Source organism: Myxine glutinosa, chromosome 5, assembly GCF_964187855.1.
Source record: "Myxine glutinosa chromosome 5, kmMyxGlut1.1, whole genome shotgun sequence".
Lineage (NCBI taxonomy): Eukaryota > Metazoa > Chordata > Myxini > Myxiniformes > Myxinidae > Myxine > Myxine glutinosa.
The window spans coordinates 195,915,956-195,938,152 of NC_136265.1; the positions used below are offsets into that span (position 1 = coordinate 195,915,956).

General features: G+C 44.1%; 1 long non-coding RNA gene across 2 annotated transcripts in view; it reads right to left on the reverse strand.

Moving 5' to 3' along the window:
• Window positions 1-18,676, reverse strand: part of LOC137426542 (uncharacterized) — a 42,930-nt gene extending 24,254 nt beyond the window's left edge. The window contains exon 1 of one of the 2 annotated variants that reach the window (XR_010984355.2): window positions 18,604-18,676. This is a non-coding gene — a long non-coding RNA (uncharacterized LOC137426542). Of the gene's footprint in view, window positions 1-8,196; window positions 8,447-18,603 lie in introns of those variants that run through there. The other variant, XR_013623385.1, reaches the window with a different exon arrangement.
• Between the last annotated feature and the right edge of the window lie 3,521 nt (window positions 18,677-22,197).

Here is a 22,197-nt window from a genome sequence, read left to right on the forward strand (position 1 = left end):
GTGTGCAATGGTGATGATGGCACAGTTTACACGGTCCAAGGTTGGTTTTGCCCCACAATCTTAGGTTGGCTGGAGAGTTGGTCTTGGATAGCATTGATGTGGAATGACAGCAGTTCTGATGTCCATACATAGAGGAGTTTCTTACATGATGTATTTGTCTGTATGGCAGAATCCCATCTCAACCACTGTCCTTGTTTAGCACATCCATACAGGTAGACCAACATGTCTTCCTCGTCGATGTCCTTTACCAAATTAGTAAGGCATTTCCTGTGTTCACTTCTGGTCATGTCTCTTATCAACTTTGATTTATCCTGTTGCCGAAGCCTGCTCGGTCAGTTTGACCTCTGCACATCTCATTCAGGATAAGGTGTCGCGCCTTACTTTCTAACTCTTTCACACCATTCCACCTAGCCTTGTTACCCTCGCCTGAGGAGAGGATATTGCATTTGAGTCCGTTTGCTTGTTTGTTGGAGAAAAAAAATTAAAATGATGACGTCATCGGTCACGTGGTTCGGTCGCCATCTTGGAAAAACCGAAAACATTTGCGCCTCCATATCTCCGAAAGCGCTGCATAGAAAAAATTGAGACATGGCTTATTGTAAAGAACTCTCCATGCAGAATAACATCTGTTAATGATGATGTCATATTGTCATAAGTGCCTCCATTATACGTCATAATTCGACAAGTGCAAAACTTCATCTGATCAAGATGAAATTTCTTCAGCATAATATAGGGATAAATTAGTTTAGAAAAAAAATAATGATGACGTCATCAGTCATGTGGTTCGGTCGCCATATTTGTTTTAACACAAAAGCCTTAAAACCCACTGAAAACGCATCCTCGTGAGGGTCTGCAATCTCTGATTGCTCTTTCTTCCTTTTCTTTGTTTCTAAGCACTCTCTGTACAGTGTTTGGGTCTTTCCATCCCTAGAGTGTTTGTTAAAGAGGTACTTGGTGACCTGGATACATTTCACGGAGGTGGTAAGCCTTTTCAGTTGTAGACCGTACCTTTTTCTGGTTCTGTACAGGGCACTGTTAGAAGTACCTGCTTACCCCCATCCTACTTTTCATGTACTTGGTGCAGGTTGCCTCTTGACTCTCAATGTATGATATTGGGAAGTTGTAGATGGTGAACTCCCAGGTCATTTTTGGCACAATTACATTGTTGTATATCCACATCTTCATGATTCCAGACAGATTTCTTTTGTCGGTTGTTTGTAACATGGCTACCAGCTTCATCTTGACCATTTCTCTGATGTTATCATCTTTCAAATCCTTGTAGATCAGCTTTCCGAGGAATCTTATGGGTTGATAAATTGATAAATTGGTTGTCAACCCAATCTTATAGTTTGACTGTGGATATACGTGATCTGCGTCCAATCAATTTCGAGTTGGGGATCATAGGCTATATATTGTGCCTTGTGTCCTCCACGCCTCTGCTCTGCATTTGGGACAACCTTCTTCATAGCATGGGACTTACATTTGGAAGGCTTAGCTTTCATTATTTGTGTCCACTGAAGGAAAGTTTGAACCTTCTGATGAGTTGTTGACATTCTTCTGGACTTTAAACTACCAGAGTTGGGTCATCTGCATATGCTTTGGCAGATGTTGTGATGTCTAATCCAGTCATACAGTATCCGAGGTGGTTGGACTGGTACAGCAGATCCAGGCAAAGATTGAAAATAGCCAGAAACAGGATACAGGATAGTAGGCAACCTTGGAAAACACCAATATAGCGCCGTATCCAATCCGTTGTCCGGTCCTGGGTTTTCACACATATAAACAACTCATCCTCGTACTTGAACACGATCTTCCTAATACGAGCTGGAATATGGTACCACTCAAGTGCAAACCGTATGAGATTATGTGGCACAGTCCCGTATGCATTTTGTAGGTCAAGCCAGGTTGTCACTATCGGTTTTCCATTATTTTTTGCGTCGAGGAGCGTTTCAGTTAATGCTTCTGTATGTTCTACACAGCCTGGTATTTTTCCCATGAAACCCTTCTGGATGGATTTGTCAATATATTTATTTTCTGTCAGAAACTCAATGGTTCTTTGTGCAAGGATACCTATTCCAAGGTCACTACTGGAATTCTTCAGTGTTATGGGTCTGAAGAAAGAAGGATTACTCGTATTCTCCTCTTTGGATATCAGGATCGCCTCTCCTACTCTCCAACAACTGGGTATGGAGGCAGTTCACCATATATTACATCTCCATATACTACATGGTACCTCTCCAATGCAAACTGCGTGAGGTTATGTGGCACAGTGCCAAAACGTTTCTGGGACAGACAGTGCCACTGATTTATAGATCATGGGAATATATTAAAATGTGACCTTATTAAGGAAAACCATGTAAATGGATAGATTTAATTAGAGCTAACATATGCTGAATGATACCATACAGAACCGACAGACAAATTAAACGAAAACGACACTCAGTAGAGAGCGTACCTCCGCCAGGCTGAACAGTTTATGTTTTGTATCCACCGATAGGTCGGATCTGGATTCAATCCTGAACCAAAATCGAATCGGCTTGTTCTCGTCACCTTACGAACCCATTCACCGAGTTTTGTCATAATCCGTCCACAACTTTTTGAAATATCTTGTTACATATCGTTTTTGCACCCATGGAGCAATGCTGAAGCATCATTTAAAGTAAAAAAAAACATTCTTTGATTCGAATCCGTATTCGGATATTCACCAAACTCTAAGCAATTCGGCCTTATCACACACCCAACTTGTCCACCAACTTTCGGCCAAATCCATCCACACTTTTTTGAGATATAGTGCTATATATCGATTTTGGCACCAACTTCACAGTGATCGAAGAATCACTTTAAAATTTTAAAACACGTATCCGGATCTTCAAGAAAATCTAAACAAGTTGGCCTTGTCACAAATTCAACTTGTCCACCAAGTTTCGGCCAAATCCATCCACAACTTTTTTTCACCAAATAACAAAACCTAAACAAAATCCTTGTCACACACCCAATCTGTCCACCAAGTTTTGGCCAAATCCATCCATAACTTTTTTTCACCAAATAACAAAATCTAAACAAAATCCTTGTCACACACCCAATCTGTCCACTAAGTTTTGGCCAAATCCATCCATAACGTTTTTTCACCAAATAACAAAATCTAAACAAAATCCTTGTCACACACCCAATCTGTCCACCAAGTTTCGGCCAAATCCATCCACAACTTTTTTTCACCAAATAACAAAATCTAAACAAAATCTAAACAAAATCCTTGTCACACACCCAATCTGTCCACCAAGTTTTGGCCAAATCCATCCATAACGTTTTTTCACCAAATAACAAAATCTAAACAAAATCCTTGTCACACACCCAACTTGTCCACCAACTTTCGGCCAAATCCATCCACACTTTTTTGAGATATAGTGCTATATATCGATTTTGGCACCAACTTCACAGTGATCGAAGAATCACTTTAAAATTTTAAAACACGTATCCGGATCTTCAAGAAAATCTAAACAAGTTGGCCTTGTCACAAATTCAACTTGTCCACCAAGTTTCGGCCAAATCCATCCACAACTTTTTTTCACCAAATAACAAAATCTAAACAAAATCCTTATCACACACCCAATCTGTCCACCAAGTTTCGGCCAAATCCTTCCACAACTTTTTTTCACCAAATAACAAAATCTAAACAAAATCTAAACAAAATCCTTGTCACACACCCAATCTGTCCACCAAGTTTTGGCCAAATCCATCCACAACTTTTTGAGATACCCTGCTGGGTGGGTGGTTCGTGTGCAGCCACCCGGCTGCTGGTTGCATCATTTCTGTGGGCGCGTCTGCCGCTGATGCAATGCCCTCTCTATAACCAGTTATCTGGTACTCATTTCGCTGACCTCAGAAGGATGACAGGCTGACAGGATGACAGGTAGTCAACCTACCTGGTGTTAATTCAACGGGATGTCGAAATCAGGACCTTAGGATCCCAAGCCCACCACCCTAAACATTAGGCCAACACCAGGTAATAATGCTTATTATGAAGATTTAAAGATTTTATTGAAAACACGTTGTTGCCAAACAGGTTTTTGAGAAAGCTTTGCATTTTCACCCCTGGTTCTTAAAATCACTTGTTCATCTACAACACAAATTCCCTTCAACCTCTCCCACCTTGGCTCATCCCATTTGTGAATGATGATCATACACGTCTTTCTTTTGCTCAAGGATGTGACATCCCGGGCTCATTCACTTTGGTTTCTGGATATTCTGCGTTCTTTTAAGCACAAACCTTAGGATCCATTTGCAGTTATCCTGCAGTGTGCGAAAGCAGCATGAATTACACCATGTGCTGAGATTCTCTTTGACAAAAAGTGAATGTGCTGGAGTCCACTGAAGCTTTTTACCACACTTGGACCAATTATATATGTATCGGCTTCCCACGTTCTCCCCCGCCATCCCCCCCCCTCAAACCCCCCCGCCCCCCAAATCATACATATTCTGATGTTACTGTGACAACAACGGCAGGTAGGAATGAATAAACGTGGTTTACATAATGTTTTTTAAATGCCAGCAAACTTGTGATGTCCGAGTAATTTGATTATGATCAGAGATATAAAATGTATTTTTCTCCTTTCCATATTTATAAGGGAGAATGAAGAGGATAGATGCGACTTTCCGAGCTAAAGGATACCGGGTGGAAGAAACGATACATCCCCAAACCGGAACAGAACCTCCACAAAGCTTCACAGTTTACTGTAGACACATTTCCTTATACATGTTACCAACCCTCCTTCTGACATTTTGCCTTCTCTTTGTTCCAAAAATTTCAAACATTGTCTCGTCATTCCAGAGTACCTTTCCTCACGGATTAGCATCCCAAGTCTGATGTTCTTGGGCATACCATATTTTGGTCAATCAATCTTGGGCATATTTTGGTAACAATCAGACGCTACAGACAAACAACATACTTGGTGAAATTATTTCACCAAATAATAAATCAGAAGGGGTGCTCATGAGGAAGTGCACTGATGATGATAAATTATGATCTTCACAAATCCTGACAATTCAACTATGAGAAATGTTCTTTCACGTGCAGCAAATCATATCATTGCACCCATTTCATTATTTTTACTACATTTTGAATTTGGAACTGTAATTTTGGACACGCTGCATATATACGGGGTGAGTCAAAAGTGGCGCCCGATTTCTGTTTATATATGTATATACAGACTTGGCATTTAATATGGAATGTTTTTTTTGTGGGGGTGAACTTCCTTTTCAAGATGTCTTAGAACCAAAAGTTCATTGGAATTATGTTGAAATTATTCTAGATTTTGTTAATGTGACCTTTAAAAGAAACAAAAACCACAATTGACATTTCGAAACAAATAAATTGATCCTTGAAAGTGATGTAAACTGATATCGAACTCAATTCATGGACAGTGCTGTGTTAAACTTCTGTACGTTTTCCAGAAGTATCTCTTTATTTTGCACATTAGCCAATTTTTTTTTTAACAAAAACAAAAGTTAAATTACGACTGGGATTACGGACAGTAAAATTACAGTTCAGTACTTCGTGTAACCCCCACGAGCATTCAGGAGAGCACGTACACGTTGAGGCATGCTGTTCACGAGATTTGCCAAGGTTTGGAGAGGAATCGCTTGCCATGCAGTGACAATAGCCTGCTGCAATTCACGCACAGAGGTCGGCTGCTGGTCCAAGTGGTCGATTTCACGCGTTAATTCTGCCCACAAGTTCTCTATCGGATTCATATCCGGGGACATGGCAGGCCACTCCATATGCTCGACACCACGGGCAGCAAGAAAGTGTTGGATCATGCGAGCACGATGAGGCCGTGCATTGTCATCTTGGAAGACAAAGTTTCCTCGAAAGGCTGCACGAGAAAATGGAAGCAATGTTTCTTCCAGAATGGCCCTGTACTTGAACTGGTTCAGGTTTCCATTCAGAACAACCAGGTCAGTTTTCCCCCCTGCATGAAAAGCAGCCCAAACGGTCACCCCACCACCTCCAGCTTGGACTCTTGGCACTATACAATCTTTGTTGTAGGCTTCATGCACTTGTCTGCGCACTCGGACGCGGCCATCTTGACGATAGACCAGAAATCTAGACTCGTCACTGAAGATCACATAATTCCAGTGTCCTGGCTGCCATTGACGGTGCTCTCTGGCCCACTGCAATCGGCACTGGCGGTATTGTCTGGTCAGGCGTCGCTTTCTCAGCGGACGCCTGGCACGATAGCCTGCTTGAACCAGTCGTTGGTTCACTAGCCTTCTGGATACAGGCACATTTGTCAGTTGCTGCCACTCAGCCCTAAGCCGATTAGCTGACTTGGTACGGCCTTTGCGGACTAACCGGTGCAGCTGGCGATCATCCCTCCTTGTGGTTCTGTGGGGACGTCCTGGCCTCGGTATTGGAGTAGGGACACCCCTCTGAGCATTTCGTTTCAGGATCTTTGACACATGACCTTGAGTGATGCCATACTGCCGAGCAATAGCACGCTGTTTCATGCCGTAATTTCGTAAAGCCACCACTCCATGACAAACAACATTGTCGAGTTGACGGACTATCTCCAGAGGAAGCGGCAATAACTTTTGGAGACGTGCAGCAGTTGTTTTCCACTAATACAGAATGCAACAACCCTTGTATACCCGACTATGAAGCCAATCATCAAATGCACCTGTCCGTACATTTTGCCACGCCACCTGTGATATAATCCTGTTGTTGACTTCTTGCTGCGACAGACAATCAGTGACATGGTTCTTTTAACAAATAAATCACCAAAGTGTAAAAGAAACTCACCAGATTGATATACTGAGTTCAGAAAGTAAACCCAAGTCAAGAAAAAAAAAATTCCATATTAAATGCCAAGTCTGTATATATATATATATATATATATATATATATATATATATATATATATATATATATATGTATAAAACACAGTGTGTGTGTGTGTGTGTGTGTGTGTGTGTGTGTGTGTGTGTGTGTGTAATGTTACCGATAGACTCCTAAACGGAGAGGCTTACGTGCTTGATATTTGGCATAGACATGGCCATTGAGCCTGGGACGAACATGGCCGAACTCAAAATATTTGACGATCCATATTTTTTATTCTTAATTACCTCAGCGCATTTCAACGCACGGAATCAACGGAATCAGAGCAGGTGGGCGCTGATTCGCTCAGAGCGATCACGTGATGACGCTATGACGCTATGACGCTATGAAAAAAAAAATCGCTATGACGCTATGAAACGCTATGACGCTATGAACGCGATGACGCTATGAAACGCAATGAAGCTATGAACGATATGATGCTATGAAAAAAAAAATCGCTATGACGCTATGAAACGCTATGACGCTATGAACGATATGACGCTATGAAACGCTATGAAACGCTATGAACGCTATGAAGCTATGAACGATATGACGCTATGACGCTATGAAAAAAAAAATCGCTATGACGCTATGAAACGCTATGACGCTATGAACGATATGAACGCTATGACGCTATGAAAAAAAAAAATCCCTATGACGCTATGAACGCTATGACGCTATGACGCTATGAAAAAAAAAATCGCTCGCTTTACTAAGGGGCTCGCTCTCCCCCCGTTCCCCTCCCCTCCCCTTCCCCCTCGCCTCCCCCGCCCGGCAATGCCGGGTACTTCTGCTAGTATATATATATATATATATATATATATATATATATATATATATATATATATATATGTATATATTTCTGTCAGTTGATTGTTTGTTTGCCATTTGTATTGCAGTGTACAAGAAGGTAGAAATAAATGAATGACATGTTTATCTAACCACTTATTCGGGGGAAAATTATTACGGAACTGTTCCAAGCTGTTTTACTTGCAATTTTCAAAGTGCCCCCCCTCCTGATCGATGCACAATTGCAGCCGAGCAGGCACAGAGTGTCGAGCACAGACTGTCACTCTTGGATTCTCTGCAGCCCAGTAGACACAATTGTGTCTGTTAATTGTGCCATTAAGCTTAAAACATGACTCATCTGACCACCAGATGTTGTCTAGCATCGTGTCCTCTTCGTCAAATTCAGCTTAGAACTCTTCGCAAAATTGAAGACGGCGGTCGTCATCTCCATCATGAAGGGCATGCAGTAAGCGTGGAATGTAAGGTTTCCAGTTTTTCTGGTGAAGGATATGGATAACACTTGATTGGCTCACTTCCAACTCTGCAGATAAACGGCGAGTTGACTTTTGCGGACTTTGTTCCAGTCTCCTGATGGCTTCTTCAGCCTTAGCTACATTCGTTGCCGTTTTCGGACGACCGGACTTCTTTGCAGTGGCTACCGACCCTGTTGCTTCAAATTTCTCAACAATCAATCGTATGTTTCTTCCCTGCGGTGGGTTAATATCGAATTCCTGTGCCAAACGGCGTGCCGCCATCGTTGGTTGTTCATTACATTTGTAGTAATGTTTCACGGCCGTAATGCGTTGATTCATTGAAAGGTAATTCATTGTTCAATTTGGTGCAAATTCAGTAACTTTCCAAACTCTCAGCAATAACCTGCAAGACAAAAACAAAAATAAATAAACTAAGAAAATTAATAATCTGCAAGACAATTATTAACAACATGACATCCCAGAAATAATCTGACAGCCGAAAAAACAGAAAATGGGCGCGGGCGCTACTTTTGACTCACCCTGTATATATATATTTATGGATGGTGATCAAGAAACCCTGGGCACATTTTGAAGAACGATACCTGTAACAAACAACTAATTTTATTATTGTTCTTTGGTGCAAAACAAAATATGATTACTCGTCAAACAGTCTAATATACATGAAACAGATCAGTTCAAATATTCAAACTGCTTTCCTTCATTGTCTATGCACAGCTGTAGCAGTGACAAAACACTCTGACACAGTTCTGAATGTTTCAGTCGTTAAGGCAGCAGTCTCATTACGGATGAATTGTTTCAAGTCTCTCAGGGTTATAGGATTCTTCACATACACTTTGTGTTTGAGGAAACCCCAAAGGAAGATATCACAGGGTGTTGTTAAATCACAAGACCGCAGCAGCCATTCAACCGGACCACGACGGCCAATCCTTTTGTCTGTAAAGTTCAAATCAAGGGCCTGGCGTACACTGGCAGCATAATGAGCAGGTGCACCATCATGCATGAACCACATTTGGCCATCATTGAGTGGAAATACATGCTGCTCCAACATTAGAAGGTAATTTGCAGCATTCACATTTTCTTTGAAAAATATTGGTCCAACAATGCCTCCAGAAGAAATGCCTGCCCAGACAGATACACGAACTTGATACTGGACATTGTGCTCAACAGTAAATTGTGGGTTGTCTACTGCCCATATCATGCTGTTATGACGATTCATAGAACCAGATAAAGTAAACTTGGATTCATCTGACCACAAGATCCTGTTCTGCAAATCATTGTCCATATCCATTAACCCAAGCAATGTCTCACATGCCTCAACGTGCCTGTGAAAATTATCCTCAGATAGTTGGTGAATTAATCTGGGTATGTATGGTTTCGCATTAAGGTCTTTTAGTATTCTTTGAATCGATGATCGGCTTATGTTGGTGACGTTTGATAAACAACGAGTTGATAATGGTGTGTTACTGTCTAGTAGATGTTGAACGACCGCTCTGCTTTCCTCAGTTCAAACAGTACGAGGCCTACATGGTGACTGTTTTGGAAGAATGCTGCCGGTTACATCAAACTGCTTGTTTATTCTGCCGATGGTTCTTCTGTCAATTGCGTAAGCGCGACATTCTTTAACAAGTCGACTGTGAACTTCAGCAGAATTTCCAGATACAGAATACAAGCGTACAGCGTGAATTTTCTGTCTCACGGTATCCTATGTTATATTAGGGCATCTAATTCACAATGAACTGAACTAATGCAAAGACAAACGCGTGCAGCACAGTGAGCGAAGATGACCCCGATCCATATCACGTGATGCTCCTCACCCTGTTGCGTTCCAAGTGATGCCTGTGCGTGTTCAAGCGGTCACATCCATTTACGAGTAATCATGTTTTGTTTTGCACAAAAGAACAATAACAAACTTAGTTGTTTGTTTCAGGTATCGTTCTTAAAAATGTGCCCAGGGTTTCTGGACCACCCTGTATATATATATATATTTATATATATATATATATATATTGTTACGGACACGACTTATTAAGATGTTATGCTGGGCCGAGCGGAATGGCCGCCGTGTTCGCACAAGTTACCCGATTACACTCGAACGTTGGCCGAATCGCGCTACGCTAGATCAATGAAGGAAAGGACACAACGGCTGGGTTAAATGACACGACACCAGGGGTACAGTTCTCAAGACCTCCGGAGGAGGATATAATATGGGATATGCAGAACGTTTAGATTACACGGCACAAGAGGTACAGCACAGAAAGGTGGGCACTTATACACGGTCTTATCTTAGCCCCGACAGACCACAGACAAACGGGACAAGACTGACTCACACAGGGATTGATGGCAAGGAAGGGCAGAATCGATGGCTCAAGGTGCACCTTGGCTCAGGGGCAGAATCGACTCGGTCCGGTCCAAAGATGCGGGTAGGTATCGTCGCGCTGGAGGTGGCGTCCGTTCTCCTTCGTAGCTGAGGCGCATCTGACGTCACCTCCGTCTTCCTGCGCTTGTCCCGCGGGGAGTGACACGCCCACGGCTCGTTAGCTCCGCCCCAGATGGAATCGGTCCGCCGCTTCTTATTGGGTGCGGGGGGTTACCGGGCTCCGCCCTTGACGAGGAGCTGACAGTGAGCCCCTGTGTGGTAACCCCGTCGGAGCACATGGTCAATGGCGGCTAACCAAGCCGGAGTGAGGACGCGCACTCCCCGCGCCGCTGTTGTTGTTGTTGGTGTTGTTGTTTCATGAGGAAGAGATGCGGGGAGGTATTGGGAGGTCCTAAACTTACTAATGGTGCCATACAATCACATTCTGGTGCAACGAAGAGTCAGAATTAATGGAAACGAGTCCTTAACTGACATAGACTAAGAATAACTAGCAAGATGTCCTATAGTTGTCTACGTGAGATGCGGTGAACCTGGGCACGACATTTAATGGGGGAAAAAGGGGAAGGTCGGGGCTACAGAGTGTTGTTTACAGACAATGGGACTAGGGAATGGGGGATTGGGGATAGTTGGGGAGTATTGGGGAAATAGAGGAATATTTACAAGTGGATATGGATGGAGGCCAAATCCCATATCCGCAACATTGCACCCTTCTCTACCTCGGGGCGTCCCGACCCGATAAATTTTTACCTACGTTAGTGTGGCACTCAGATGTAGTTCCCTCTACTATTAACTCAACCCTGAGTGCGACAGTTTTACAGATGTTCACAAATGAGTAAATATGTCCCCCTGCGACGTTGCACCCTTCTCCTCACAGAAACACACCCACAGGATAACCGAATCGCGGAAAGAATCCTCAAACTTAACATACAGCCGGTAGGGAGCATTATTTACAATTGACGCTACTTTATTTACAAGACTAACCCAGGACCTGTGATTGTTCTTTCTGGGGGGGCGACAGTCTGCTCTGCATCAATGCACCATTAAAGCACCCAAAAACGCACCAATACACACCCAAGCACCAATCGGTGCAGTCACCATTGTTCATCAATAAAATAAAACCAACAAACCCAAACCCTGCAGGTGTCTCTTGCTCTTCGGCTCCCTCTGCTGGCTATTACTTTCTTCCAGATGTTGTCATTTCCTTTCATTTTCTTACTGGCGGCCTATTTGAGCATAAAATGAAATGCACCCAACGTGTCCATTTTTATTTATTTTTTATTTATGGCCCACAGGGCCGACTACGTGTGCTTCACCTGTGTGGCATCGGTGCCCTGTGGCCAAGGTCCGCCAGCAAGATTTCGGGCCCTCATGGCCGGTTCCAGCAGAGGGGCCATGCCCCAACCCATGGGGTCCATCAGTGGTGCTCGGCCACAGGCATGTGGTCCATAATGTGGTGCATCGATGCAGACAGCTGGTTCTGAGAGTGCCGGGCGCACAATGGCCGACTCACGCACGCTCCCCTCGGCACCCAATGGCGCACAGGTCATGTGGGAGACAAAAGGGGAAAGACAATGAGCGAGGGGTAAGGTCACAAGGGTACACATCAATAAGGCAATGCAAGGCGAAATGCGTACGGAGGGCGAAGTGAGAAAGCTCGTCCCTACCGTACGTCACCCCCCTGTCACCTACCCTACCCTTGCCCTTACCCCATATGTACAAAAATCTACACATTTACAAATTCGTCACTACTGTCACGTCTTCCCCATATTTCCCCTATACCAAATTCGTCTCCACAATCCCTCTACTTCAAAATTTGCCATCACCAAATTCATCATCAATCCTCATAAGGAGGCAGAGATGGAACATCAAAGCACAATGTCACACCCACGTCATGATGCGTCTCACAATCCAAACATTTGCACAGTAAAAAATAATCAAAACATGGCATGGTGTGGAGTTCCTGTCACCTCAGGTGAGTGGATGCAGATGGTGCGAGGAGATCCTTCTTCCTAACTATCCTCTAAATGACTTTAACACACTTTACACTACCCGGGGTCTCTCCCTGCCAACCCATTGGCCAACTTACACTATGGGTTCTAAAAACCAATTCCCATTGACCAAACTGTGGTGCTTCTCAATTTGGGGTCTCACTCCCCCGATTCATCTCCCGGTGCCTTCGCACAATTTCTGGGCTGCGACGTGTAGCTCTCCCAGCAGGTCTACCCACCTGCACACCTCCACCACTGCAGTTGCCTCCGAGCTTACCTGCTCCTTACCCTAACCTAACTACCTGGGGAAGGCCCTCTGGCGCTCTCCCCACTCGGTGCCCTCTCTGGCACTGGGCTACCCGGGTCCGTCCTCCGGATCCTCGGGCCCCACTGACACTAACGGCTCCCAGAGCCCACCTGCGGCCTCACCTGGCCGACATCCTCACAGTGGTGGAGTGCCCAACCAACTACACACACTAACAGGCTACACGCCCAGCCATTTCCACAACACTAATGCACCCATCCACAATACCATTCTGTCACCCGCACCACAGATGCCAATATCCAACCACAATTTACCTATACCCTCTACCTAACACTTATACTACCCGCCCCGGGTATTCGTGATGGGGGTCCACTCTTCCCCCATTCACACCTTCGCACCATGCACACCACTCCGTACCACTTACTCCAACTCTCTCCACACCACTCATTCTCTGCTCCATATATTCCACACACCTGTACTTGCACACCTGTGCTCTCACACCTGGTGCCACCTGCACCCTTCTCTCCCCAAGCGCATTCGCGCTGATCCACAACACTCACTACTCATACACTGCTCCACACACCTGTCCAGTTGCACACCTGTGCAATCACACCTGTTCGATCACACCTGTTCAATCCTCACACACACGGCATCATCTCAGCTAACTACTCCCCTCTGAAACTTGCGCTTCCCAGTCGTCCCTTTAAACTATTGCGCTCCCACGTCATTATCATCCACACTAAACTACCTGCGTCCCCACTACAGGTATCAGTCACTAACTAATCTTAACGTTACCTAATGTCAATCTCTAGATCCCTAACAATATAACCTAACCCACCCGGGCTAGTTTTCACTGCCATACACCCCATAAGCTATAGCGCATTTGCCCCACCTGTGAGGGATGGTGGATTTGCCATCCCACCACATCAGGGGTCTCTCACTATAAATTTTGCTCGTCCAAATTCCAACCAATTCAAAAATTTTCCATTTGCTGCCAATTCTACCCACTATTATAAATTTCGTATCAAATCACTATCACTATCACTATCACCATCATCACAGTCCACTATATCCTAGCCTCGGTGCTTCGTGACATCATTAAACTCGGTTCGTAAAGCCGAGCAATGAATTCGGGTGGTTTGGTTGCCTGCAGGTTGAATCCGTCCGGCTTTCGGTTCAAGGGAGGTGGTTTGGTTGGACCGAGGCTCCACGCACCATCTCGGCGCGGCACCTTGCGGTCCCGGGCCCGATGGCTCAATCTCCCCCGGTCGGAACCCCGTCCCCACGAGGGGGCACCGTTCCGCCTAATCCCACTCGCCCTTGAACCGGACCGGTCGCCTCGCCCGACAAAGCCCGGACACGACCGTGCGGGGCGGGGCCAAGCCCGAATCGGCAACGACGCTTCGAAGAGAAGCGACGCAGCATCGACCCGCGCCGGGCCTCGCACCCAACAAAGCACCCCTCGCACCGAGTGCTCGCATCGGCTATCCGTCGCCCTAACCGCTAAACCGGTTACCGTCGATGCTTCACTTGCATGCTTACAAGCATACGCTACCCCTTTCACCCTCACAAAAACACACCCATTCGCCGATGCACACTTTTTCCTCCCACGCATGCCATTTCCACTCACACGGGACCCTTCACCAACGCCTGGATGCTTCCTCGATCCCAAGCGCGTGAAAATTCTTTTGTCGCTAAACATCCTCTTACAAAATCTCCCCGCACAATACACAGCACGTCTCACCTTCGGGGTTCTTCTTCCTCCCTGCACCAAAACCTGCAAACTTCCATTTGGATTAACGAGTACATCATCATGATTTGAGCAGGGACTTTGTACATAATCCATTTCTCCCTGCAATTCCCGGGCTACCTCCGTCATCTCTTCAATTTTAATTCCCAGCACTGCTTTTTCTTTATTCACCTCGACGACCGCTGGCTTTAATAAAACACCCTCTACCTCATCGGTCGCCGGCTTTTCCAAACCCCGTGTCGCGATTTCTACCCCCGTCATTGTACCCGTGCTTTCCTCCGCTTCGCTCAACCAGCGCTTTTCGACCCGCTTTACCTCCTCGTGCACCCCTGGGACCCTTTCGCCCAACTTGCGGTCTCTGTCCCTCTGCTCCCTTGCCTCTGATATCCGTTTTTCCACTTCACACCTGGATTCCTCCCTCAATTTTTTTAGATCACACCCGGATTCGTCTGACATGGCATCCCTCTTCCAATTATACATTGACTCTTCCATAGAGGCCCTCATTTGTGCCATAAATAGCTCCATGAGGGCCTGCATTTGGGCCATCCCTCCCACTTATGCAGCGGGTGCAGCCGCCGTAGCCATGTGCGAGGCGCCATTTTGCGCGCCTGATACCCCCTCAACCGCCTCCTCATGTCCCTCAATTTGGTCCTGGATCGACCCTGCCTCACTCTCCTCTACCGGAACCCAGCCGTCTTGATCTGCCATAGCGCGACTTTCAAAATTCGGGTTTTTATTTTTGTAAAACACAATCAAATTTCGCCGTTATAATTTCGAGCGCGTGAAACGCGCTCCGGTCCAATCTCACTCCTCGACACCAATTGTTACTCTAATAGTACAATTGGTGTTCCAAAATTTGGGCCTAACAAATTTAGTCCCAGGTCCGAATCCAACTCCTGACAACGAATTGTTACGGACACGACTTATTAAGATGTTATGCTGGGCCGAGCGGAATGGCCGCCGTGTTCGCACAAGTTACCCGATTACACTCGAACGTTGGCCGAATCGCGCTACGCTAGATCAATGAAGGAAAGGACACAACGGCTGGGTTAAATGACACGACACCAGGGGTACAGTTCTCAAGACCTCCGGAGGAGGATATAATATGGGATATGCAGAACGTTTAGATTACACGGCACAAGAGGTACAGCACAGAAAGGTGGGCACTTATACACGGTCTTATCTTAGCCCCGACAGACCACAGACAAACGGGACAAGACTGACTCACACAGGGATTGATGGCAAGGAAGGGCAGAATCGATGGCTCAAGGTGCACCTTGGCTCAGGGGCAGAATCGACTCGGTCCGGTCCAAAGATGCGGGTAGGTATCTTCGCGCTGGAGGTGGCGTCCATTCTCCTTCATAGCTGAGGCGCATCTGACGTCACCTCCGTCTTCCTGCGCTTGTCCCGCGGGGAGTGACACGCCCACGGCTCGTTAGCTCCGCCCCAGATGGAATCGGTCCGCCGCTTCTTATTGGGTGCGGGGGGTTACCGGGCTCCGCCCTTGACGAGGAGCTGACAGTGAGCCCCTGTGTGGTAACCCCGTTGGAGCACATGGTCAATGGCGGCTAACCAAGCCGGAGTGAGGACGCGCACTCCCTGCGCCGCTGTTGTTGTTGTTGGTGTTGTTGTTTCATGAGGAAGAGATGCGGGGAGGTATTGGGAGGTCCTAAACTTACTAATGGTGCCATACAATCACATTCTGGTGCAACGAAGAGTCAGAATTAATGGAAACGAGTCCTTAACTGACATAGACTAAGAATAACTAGCAAGATGTCCTATAGTTGGCTACGTGAGATGCGGTGAACCTGGGCACGACATTTAATGGGGGAAAAAGGGGAAGGTCGGGGCTACAGAGTGTTGTTTACAGACAATGGGACTAGGGAATGGGGGATTGGGGATAGTTGGGGAGTATTGGGGAAATAGGGGAATATTTACAAGTGGATATGGATGGAGGCCAAATCCCATATCCGCAACAATATATATATATATATATATATATATATATATATATATATATATATATATATATATATATATATATATATATATATATATATATATATATATATATACAATCATGTGAAAAAGTAAGTACACCCCATGTAAAGTTTTGACTTTTTCAACATATTTCAACATACAGCTATTTGATCTTCATTTCAACAATATTGATAGATAAAGGTGATATAATATAACAAATATCATGAAACATTTACATTTTGTAGTCCATTGTATAATTTAAATAAACATAAATGCAAATTTCGCATGTGGAAAAAGTAAGTACACCCCATGAAATGTTTTTTTTAATTTTTTTAACATATGTGGACATATCAAAATTTGATCTTCATTTAAACAGTATCTATCGATAACGGTGATCTATTTGAACAAAAAAGAATGAAGAATTGACTTTGCAATAATTTATTCAACAAAAAATTGTTGCACAGCATGCACAATTGCATATGCACAGCTCGTTTCAAATCCCCCCACAACATCTCGATGGGATTTAGATCCGGGCTTTGACTTGGCCATTCCAGAACCCTCCATTTCTTTCTTTTCAGCCATTCCTTGGTGGATTTACTGGTATGTTTAGGGTCATTGTCATGTTGAGCCTCAACCTTCGGTTGAGCTTCAACTTTCCAACAGATGGCCTCACATTAACCTCAAGCTCCCTCTGGTACAATGAAGAATTCATAGTGGATTCTATGATTGTGAGCTGCCCAGGCACTGATGCAGCAAAGCTGCCCCAAACCATAATATTTCCACCACCATGCTTTACAGTTGGTATCAGGTTCTTGTGGTCAAATGCTGTCTTTGGTTTTCGCCAAACATGTCTTCTGGTACTGTGGCCAAATAGCTCTACCTTTGACTCATCTGTCCAGAGCACATTGTTCCAGAAGTACTGGTGTTTGCCAAAGTGTTCATTGGCAAACTTTAGTCTTGCCCTGATGTTCTTTCTGGACAGCAAAGGTTTCCTCCTGGCACACCTCCCATGTAGATCAAATTTGTGCAGCCTCTTTCTAATGGTAGACTCGTGCACTTTGACATCGACAGTGGCAAGGGCTACCTGTAGGTCCCTTGATGACATTCTGGGGTTCTTACAGACTTCTTTCAGCATCTTGTGGTCTGCTCTCGGGCTGAACTTGCTGGAGCGGCCTGGCCTGAACAAGTTGGCAGTTGTTTGGAATCTTCTGCACTTGTAGATGATGTTCTGGACAGTCGAATGATTGATTTCAAATTGTTTGGAGATCTTTTTAAATCCCTTGCCAGACTCGTAGGCATCTATAACTTTCTTTCTGAAGGCCTCAGAGAGCTCTTTTGATCTAGGCATGGTGACGCCGCACACTTCAACAACAAAGAGCAAACCAAACTAAATGTCTGAGGTTTAAATAAGACATGTTCCTCCAAGATCCTCTCTGACGATGTTCTAATCATTTGCACCTGAGCTGGTGCACCTGAATCTAATTTTAGGTATTTGAAGTAGTGATAAATGTAGGGGTGTACTTACTTTTTCCACATGCGAAATTTGCATTTATGTTTATTTAAAGTATACAATGGACTACAAAATGTAAATGTTTCATGCTATTTGTTATATTATATCACCTTTATCTATCAATGTTGTTGAAATGAAGATCAAATAGCTGTATGTTGAAATATGTTGAAAAAGTCAAAACTTTACATGGGGTGTACTTACTTTTTCACGTGACTGTGTGTATATGTATATATATATATATATATATATATATATATATATATATATATATATATATATATATAAACATACATACATACATATATACTCCCTGACCTTTCCTATTTGTCCACCTGTAATTACTTCTTTTTTTTTATCCACTCTTTTCTATCCTTCATCCAACTGTTCTCCTCTGCCTTATCGTCTTGCCTGTATATCTGTCCTTTGCCTGTTTGTCTGTGCCCCTTGTTCACTTACTTTTTCCTTCTCCATTGTAAGTACATTGACATCTCAGTCTTCTTTGTCAAGTTATTGTCTGCACATTGAGAACTCCCTTAAAAATACTCAAGAACTGTAGGTGGGGTGGAGTAGACTTACCTCGAAGTGTAGAAGGTGTATTCCATTTCAGGCGCAAGGTGGCAATGGATGTGTCAAAGATGGAAGTTCGAGAGAGAGAGAGAGAGAGAGAGAGAGAGAGACTTGACTTTTATGTGCTTTTATTATAAAAGTATCAAAACACACATGGAAGAACACCGCAAAATTTTTACAAGAAAAAGAAAGTTGTACAAGCAAAAAGAATGTATATACATGTATATGTGGACATTGAGCGTAAGTATAATTTACAAAAACAAACTCAACACCTCATCTGTAAAACAATCGTCGTTCACACTGCCGAAACTTATCCGGGCCGACACTATTCCTTTGAAGCAAAACAGCACATTTTCATCTCTGCCACTCAATTTGATCTTTCTAGTTTTATATATTGCGAGTTTAGCAATTCCGCTCAGAAAATTCAAGAAAGGGACCGCTGTCTTGTTCTTGGTGCTCCTTTCAATTCCATACACAAAAATTGCAACAGAAAAAACAAACTGAAATTTATAAAAGAGCTGTTGGAGGAAACAAAAAAGGGGTACCAGTCTCTTACATTTCACAAAAGCATGGGTCACATTTTCAGCCTCTTCACAAAAAGGACAAACATTCAGTACAGAAGGATCAAACTTATTAAGTAAGTACTTGGTGACCAGGGCCTGATGAACTAGTTTCCAATTTAAGTCTCCGGTTCGACCTAAGGTTGGAGACCTATACATCTCTTTCCACACTGGAGATAGGAACGAATTAGCCGGAATGATCTCATCCCACCGATTTTTTAAAGGTTTTGTGAAACCCGGTATAAGCACCTCTTGGCATATCCCATAAATACCTTTTTTCCCCATCACATGGAACACACCGCAACCATCTGACTTTGAGAAGACACCCTGTTGTTTTTTTGAGGTGACTTGGAGCTCGGGGAAATAGAGACGAGAGTCCACCACTTCATCTGCCCCAGTCCACCCGATATTTAATTCCCTGAAAGTTTTAATCACAACTCTCAAAACTTTGTCCACCATTCTAGATGACCGAACCCCCACTTTTGATGTGAGAGAACCGGTGGATAACCATCCATTTAGGGAAGGCTTCATCAGGTCTCGCACTCTGTTTATTCCATTACCGGTGAAGCAATGCATAAATGACCTGGAGGTTGAAATTTCAGGGAATAAAGGATTCAGAACCAATGGCTCATGCATATATTTTTTTGCGTCGTAGGACACCTCTAATCGTTGTATTCCAAGGACTTGCCAGGCATTCAGAAGGCTCTGATGAAACTCGGGGAGCAGAGTCGTGTTGACATGCTGCAGGTCCATGAGGAAGAGCTCTCGGTCATACTTCAACCCATCTGCTTCCTGCAGCCAAGCGTTTGTGAGAGGCCGCCATGGGACACACTCACCATACAATAAACGCTTTATCGTCCACATGCGGAAAGCCATTATCCGACTCGGAACATGTATCAAGCTTTGGCCACCTGCATTTCGGGGTCTGCACACCGTGTCTGGTCCAAGCCAATGGTGGCCTCCCCAGAAAAACTGAGTTAGAACCCTCTGAATGCCTGTGACCAAGTATCTCGGTGGTTGGAGGGGGATAACTTTATGCCAAATAAAAGGAACCACCAGGTTATTTATTATTGTCACCCTTGCCTTAAGCGATAGAAGGTGGTGCAACCATTTCCATCTATCCAGTTTCTGCTTAATTCTTTCCAAGAAACCCTCCCAATTTTTTTGTTCATATGCTTGGACTCCGAGAAATAACCCTAAATATTTAAACCCCTCTTTGTTCCACTGCATTCCTCCTGGTAACACAGGCAGAGCTGAGGAAGGTGGACTGGGGCCCACCCATAAGGCAACACTTTTGTTCCAATTTACTTTTGCCGTGGAGGCGAGCTCAAACTGGGACAGACATCGAAATACCTCACCCACATCATTTTGGCTGGAAACAGCAACACAAATGTCATCCGCATAAGCTGAAGTAACCATTTTGTGGTTTTTTGTTAAGGAGACTCCTTCCACTGAGTTTCGGAGCAAAGCTAGTAAAGGTTCGACTGAGAGACTGTATAGCATTCCTGAAAGCGGGCAGCCCTGACGGATGCCTCGCTGAAAGGGAAAAGGGCAACATAAGCTGTTGTTTACCTTCAACAGACAGGATGCATTTTCATACAACAACTTAACATAGGAAACAAAATTTTGTCCAAAACCAGCTCTCTGTAGTACAGCAAACAAAAAAGAATGGTCAACACTGTCAAAAGCTTTTTCTTGATCTAAAAGAACCAAACCAAAACCATGAGATGTAGTACGACCGAGACTGATCAAGTCTCTCACCAAAGAAATGTTATCGTAAATAGAACGCTCAGGAACACAATAAGACTGATCAATATCAATCAAAAGGGGGATGACTTCCTTTAGACGTATCGCGAGCGCCTTCGACAATATTTTATAGTCCGTATTTAGGAGTGACACAGGCCGCCAATTTGTGGCGTCTTGCAAGTTCCCTTTTTTTGGAAGGAGACACAAAACTGACCTCCGGCAACTTAGTGGCAATTCACCTTGTTCAAGGCTATCATGAAAGATGTCAAGTAGAGTAGGGCCTAGAATGTCCCAAAAGGCCTTGTAAAATTCAACTGGGAGGCCGTCAAGTCCAGGGGCTTTCCCATATTGAATTCCTTTGAGAGCAACAGTAAGTTCTCCGAGAGAGATGCCAGGCTCCAGTTGTTGTCGCTGGTCTTCAGACAAAGATGGGAGCAGTTCAAACATCTCGTTTCTGTTTTCCTGGTTCACAGTTCTCAAGGCAAACAGCTTTGAATAAAAGTTTCGTAATTCATCTTTGATGTCACTTTGAGAAGACAGAAGCGCACCGGCAGAAGAGCTCAAAGCGTGAATTTGTTGAGGGGTCTTGGCTGTCTTTTCCAGGTTGAAAAAGTCTTTGTTTGGTTTGTCAAGTTGGATATTGTCCATTCGCAGTCGGACGAAAGCACCAGATGCACGCTCTCTCACCATTTCAGCCAGTAGTGTTCTTTTCTCTGACAACTGCTGGACATTTTCATTGGACATTCCAGATTTCTGCTCACAATAAAGTATATCGTTTTTTAAGGCAGTTATCACACCGAGTGTGTTACAGGTATTATAACGACAGTATTGCTGGCAAAAACACTTAATTTGGGATTTTGTGCAATCCCACCATTGCCTTAAATTTAGGTAGGAAAACTTTTGCATTTCACATTCCTTCCATACCATTCTGAATGCTTCTTTGAAATGCTCACTTTGTAAAAGTTTGACATTGAAAGTCCAATATGCACTTCTACACACGTGATGAGGTAGGCCACATACCACAACAACCATGTGATGATCAGAAAAACCAGATGGCCTTATATATGAATTCTTGACAAGATTTACCTTATCATGGTTAACATAAATTCTATTCAAACGAGCCATTGTCAAAAGATTTCTTGCGGCACAAACCCACGTGTACTGCCGGATATTAGGGTTCTGTACCCGCCACACATCCACAAGTTGAAATTTTTTAATGAGCTGTGCCAAAGGCCTTGCACTCGGTGGATGAGGCTCAGGAGTGTTTCTATCAAGTTGTGGGTTGAGGGTACAGTTG